Source organism: Sinocyclocheilus anshuiensis, unplaced genomic scaffold, assembly GCF_001515605.1.
Source record: "Sinocyclocheilus anshuiensis isolate Anshui unplaced genomic scaffold, SAMN03320099.WGS_v1.1 scaffold197, whole genome shotgun sequence".
NCBI lineage: Eukaryota > Metazoa > Chordata > Actinopteri > Cypriniformes > Cyprinidae > Sinocyclocheilus > Sinocyclocheilus anshuiensis.
Genome location: NW_015540856.1, coordinates 287400 through 293399, shown reverse-complemented (window position 1 = coordinate 293399; position 6000 = coordinate 287400). Strand labels below are relative to the sequence as shown.

General features: G+C 36.6%; 1 pseudogene; it reads left to right on the top strand.

Moving 5' to 3' along the window:
• LOC107687845 (intron-binding protein aquarius-like) overlaps positions 1-6000 on the top strand; it is a 58905-nt pseudogene that overhangs the window by 30019 nt on the left and 22886 nt on the right.

The window sequence follows — 6000 nt, the reverse complement described above, 5'->3', positions numbered from 1 at the left end:
ATTTGAAAAATAATGTGTTTTTTGAACATTAAAGCATGTCAACATATTCTGTTACACCAAATACACCAAATAATGATCTTTAAAATAGCATCATATGACCCCTTTAACAAATGAACCTCAAATTAGACTGATTAGCCATTTGTGCTGGATATTGATTTCCATCATTACACTTACATTTATTCATTTAGCAGAGGCTTTTATCCACAGCAACCTACAAATGAGGAATCATTAGATTACCTCGTGACTCTCATTTATGGTTTTATTTGTGCATTGGTCCCGATCCGAAGCCCAAACTGAAAGGTGACACCAGGACGTTTCGGGTATGGCTCGACCCAAACCAGTACCAGCAGGACATGACTAACAGCATTCAGAACGGAGCAGAAGACCCCTACGAGACCTTCAATATCATCATGAGACGCAAACCCAAAGAGAACAACTTCAGGGTCAGATGATCCCTGATTTATCGCTGCCTTTAGACTCACAGAGCCAGACTGTTGACTGTCAACTACCAAAAAAAAAAAAATATATATATATATATAAACTTTTGTTCATTTAAATGAAATAAACAATAACTGAAATAAAATAAGCTTGAATTTGAGAAAAAAAAAAAATTCAGTTAGTTGCAATGCAAAATTTCAAATTTTAGTTAAAGCTGCAGTCCGTAACTTTTTTGTGTTCAAAATGTACAAAATTGATATAATTGAGTACACCATGAATCCATTTTCCAAACCATGTTTTTGGCTTGTTCTGAATCACTACGGTACACCTGTTGTACCGTAGTGATATAAATAAAGGTGACTTGACTTGACTTGACTTGACCTGTAATAAGTGTTTATATTCGGACTATTTCAGACTGGTTCGGGTAGGTACCGCTGCGGAGAAGCCCAGTACCTGCATGATTCGCCATAGACATAAACAGAGAGAAGTAGCTCCGGCTACAATGTTCTTCCGCAAAACGCACGCAGTTCTGTTTATTAACCGCTAGAGCGTCAAATGTTACGGACTGCAGCTTTAAATTTATATTTTAAGTGGTTGGTTCATAGTTTTAGTAAAATATGAAAGCCCGTTTCCACCACAGAATAAAAAAATAAAAAAGGTAGTTGTTTTTTCTTTTGATTCAGAGTTTATAGCTCATGATTTTGCCTTTTTTTCTCGCAAAAATAACTGAGTTGCGAGATATAAACTCATAATTCTGACTTTCTCACAATTGCGAATTTATGCAATTCTGACTCGTTATTTCTCTGAATTCTGAGTTCACATCTAGCAATTCAGTTTTTTTGTTTCCGCCACAGAAAAAAGTATGATAATAAAGGTAATTGGGATTTTTTTTTTCTTTTCTTTTTTGTATCTTGCAATTCTGCGAGTGAGTAAATTCTGAGTAAATTTTTTTTTTATCCTGTGGTGGAAATGGGTTTCCAACCTAAAATAATTAAAACTAAAACTACAATAAAAAATTTCGAAAAACTAAATGGTAGATCGTTAAAAAACCCCGAAAACTTTCCCATTTCAAATAAAAACTAATTTAAAATATTAATAAATACTATATATTAATGATGGCAAAAATAACACTACCGATGACTATCAGCATAAAGTTTTTTCTTTCAACAATTCCTGGCCAGGAAGTGCCCAATCAGACTGAAAGTAGATACTGACGTTTAATCAACACGTAAAATAGGGCTTTGGTGATTCTATCATTCACAATGATCAAAAATTAATTCCTTTTTTTTTTTTGTGCAGGCCGTGTTGGAGACCATCTGTAACCTGATGAACACAGAGTGTGTGGTGCCCGACTGGCTTCACGACATTATTCTGGGTTATGGAGATCCTGGTAGTGCCCATTACTCAAAGATGCCTAACCAGATTCCCTCTCTGGACTTCAACGACACCTTCCTGTCCATCGAGCACCTGAAGTCCTGTTTCCCCAACCACATGGTGAAGGTGACCGAGGAAGATCCCGCTCGACAGGTCCCGCCTTTCAGGTCATGAATCCTCATTATTGGATAAGTGCTGTGTATTAGTGCTCTACGGGGTTTGCTGTTTGCCTTGTTCCATACATATTTAACATTTTAGATTTTAAAAGACAGGGGACACAACCATTCAAAAGTTTGTGATCAGCAATTATACTCACTTCTTCTGTAGATGAGGCTGGATCATGAATGATTCGCGCGAACATAGACGCATTTATGTAGATAGGGAGCGCATTCCCTTCACAAACAATGTAGTCCACTGCGAGTTCAGCGGCTCAGATGTCGGGAGTAAATGACGACTGCTGTTCATTATTACATCCAACAAAAATAATGTGAAATAACGGCGGACTGATGACAGTCACTCAGGGCGGGTCTAAGTTAAGACACCAGTCCAGTCTGTGCTGAAACGCTACTGTCAATCAAACTATCGTGGGAGGGGCCTGAGGGGCCTCAGGCATCTGAGATCGGCTCGATTTGAGAAAGGGGAAAACATTTAACCAGATTAAAAAAAAAACACTGGGTGTGGATTATCATTTATCATTATAGGATGGTTGTGTACACACACTGCCACATTTCAGTTCAAACAACTTGTAAAAGTACATGTAGCATCCTATGACCCCTTTAAAGAAATTAAGAGTTTTATTGAGCAAGGATGCATTCAGTTGTTCAAAAGTGACAGTGAAGACATTTATAATTTTGCTAAAGATTTCTATTTCAAATAAATGCTGTTCTTTTTAACTTTGTTCATCAAAGAATCCTCTGGTTTCCACAAAAATATTAATAATAAAAAAAAACTCAACATTGATAAGAACCATTAATAATAACTGAGCAGCAAACCAGCATATTAGAATGATTTCTGAAGGATCATGTGACTCTGAAGACTGGAGGAATGAATGAATAAAAATTTAAATTTGCATCATAAAATTAAATTACTTTTTACAATATATTCAAATAAAAATCAGTTATTTTAAATTGCTAAATTATTTCACAATATTACAGTTTGCAATTATTGGTGAGCAGAAGAGACTTCTTTGAAAAAGCATTTTTTTGAAAATCTTACCAGGCCCAAAGTTTTGAATGATTGTGTAAGAGGGCTATTTGCGTTGAAGGTTTATTGAAATTGCGAATTCGATTTCCTGTGCAAAATGCAAAGGTTAAAAAGCGTAAAGCAAATGAGGACGAGAAGCAGGATGAGGAAGATCTCACGCTGGTGGTGGAGCCTCATGTGAGTCCCAACAGAGGCCCGTATCCCTACAACCAGCCCAAACGGTATGTGGAGCTGTAATAACTGCCTGCATTTTAGACAGTCCAGCTGTCCTTGGCTCAGCCAGTGCACTCAATATTCATCTGTATAAACACAATGCCTGTTATGGAAACATTGACATCCATTTTTGTCCACTTTTACAGAAACACCATCCAGTTTACACCAACCCAGATTGAAGCCATTCGTGCAGGGATGCAACCAGGCCTTACTATGGTAAAAAATCTCTTATTACTCTAATACACTTTATATTTATATTTCTTTATTTCGTTATTTCTTTATTTTCTTGTTCTTTGCTTCACCTCATGACGTATTTTCCTTCCATCCAGTGGGGAGAGATGTATTTGTCTCATATTTCTGTACTGCATTCAGTCCAAAACCTCTTCTAAATCATCTGCTCTTTCCCTTTGCTGTAGGTTGTTGGTCCTCCCGGAACAGGAAAAACAGACGTGGCTGTTCAGATCATCTCCAACCTGTACCACAACTTCCCCGAGCAGAGGACGCTTATCATCACACACTCGAATCAGGTACACACGCAGCACCGTTACTGAAGAAATGCTTCAGTTAGGATTACAAATCTGTCACTTCAACTGCTAAATCGTGACCATTAATCCAAACTCAACATCTGTGAGAAATGATAGGGACTTATAAAAGTACATGACTGAAACAGTACTTTTCTATATGTCTGTTGTCTGAATACGTCTGCGTTTGTCTTGTCCAGGCTCTGAACCAGCGGTTTGAGAAGATTATGGCATTAGACATCGATGAGCGTCACTTCTGCGTCTGGGACATGGAGAAGAAGAGCTGGAGACTGAGAAAGATTTCAGCAGGTGCAGCACTCACTCTCTCCACACACACTCACACACACTCTCTCTCTCTCACACACACACACACTTAATCAATTCGCCAAAAAATCGCCAAATCAATTCTGATTTACTGTAGACTTATCATAAGGACTTATTTTTCCTTGAATTTCCTTTGAAATTAGGGCTGCTATTAATGCTTATTTTTTCTATCAATTATTTTTCTGTTTAGTCAATCTAAAATTTTCAATCATTTTCTTATTCATTGATTAATTATTTGGTTAATTTGCCAATAAATCATAACTATAGCCATAACTAATTTTCCAACATTTTATTCATAAAAATCACCATAAAAATACTTAATTTACAAATAAAAAATGACCAACATAAAAAAGTAAATAAATAATAAAGTGGCAAGAATTCAAAGGCATTCATCAGTAATGCAAATGTCCATGAGTCCAACATAAATTCAGCCCAACAATGGCAAGTGCTCATTATACTTGGAAATGCACTATTTATGTAATGTTTCAGGTATGAGTCAATTTTTCTTAAAAAAAAAAGAAACGCTCTTAACCAATGCTATAATATACAGGGAACACATTTGGTACATTGGTATAATAACAACAGAGGCCAAACTGTTAGATTCAATTGCTATACTTCAAATATAATGAACTCTCAAATAAAACTGAGCTGAAACGAACGTTTAAATTGCACATAAGGTAGTTTTCTTTGACAGACTTATTTAATACATAACAGGTTAAGCGAATAAGCCCCTCAGAATAACTATCTATTAAAGTAAAGAAGTAAAAAGTGTTTGAAAGCTTGTGCTCTTCCTGTCTGTGTGGAGCAGCTGCAGCTCTGATGAATTGTACCGTTTAGCAACTAAAAAAAATAAATGTTTATTTTTTTACAATGATTTTTTAGTATGCTTCAGTGTACCTCTGACCTTAGGGTCTCCAAGCATGTCGAGTTTTATAAGCTTTACCAAATGAGAAAAATAAAGCCCTGTTTAGCATTTTCTACAGCACGATTCTGTATCTACGGTGCCAAGAGTGTGAGTTTGCATTCTGAACTGAATGTGATGATTGAGATGTTGTACAGAATAACAAACATACAGCATAACTACTATATAGTCTGGTGGTTCACAAATTAATAGCTCCAGTGAATCAGTTAAAAACACTAACATGAGTTATCAATACAACTGCTGAATGAATTGTCCCACAGAAAAGCTAGAATGCAGTAGAAAACAAGCATGAGAGATTCAACCAACAGACGTGTTGCTTTTTAGTGTTCACCTTTGAACATTAGATGTAGTTAATAATAAATATGCGGTATTTGTTTGTGCTTGTTTCCACGTTAAACTTCCACGTTCGCTAAAATGTTTTTTAATGCGCTCCTAAACTGCTCCTCAAATTAGGAGCACATGTTTCTTGAGGAAAATTAAGCACCAAGCCCTGGTTTCTGTCCTGGACAACATGGTCTCCTCTGAGATGTAGTAGTCTTGAGTACGAACTGTGCTGTCGTCTCGTCTGTGTCAGGTATGGAAGAGTGAACTATGTTCTGTCTCGCCGTCTGGAGCTCCTGTGAGAGGTGGCACATCTGCAGGAGAGTCTGGATGTTCCAGGTGACGTCTCCTACACCAGGTGCTCACTCCCCTCTCAACATGATCTGCTGCACATCTGTCTCTCTGTCATTTCTGTACAAAGGAAGATGGTAGCTAGGGCTGCATGATTATGACAAATCATAATTGTCGATTATTCTCTTGAAATTGTAAATGCGATTATTAATTATGATGATCACAATTTAGATTGAATGATGCTTTGAATAGCTTTATACCATTGTTTGAAGCAACTGCGTGCCATATTTTTATATGAAAATAAACGAGCTGAAAACACTCTTCCTGAAAAACCTTTGTTGCTTTTCTATAGCATTAGGCCTCAAAAAATAAATAAAATAAAATAAATGAATA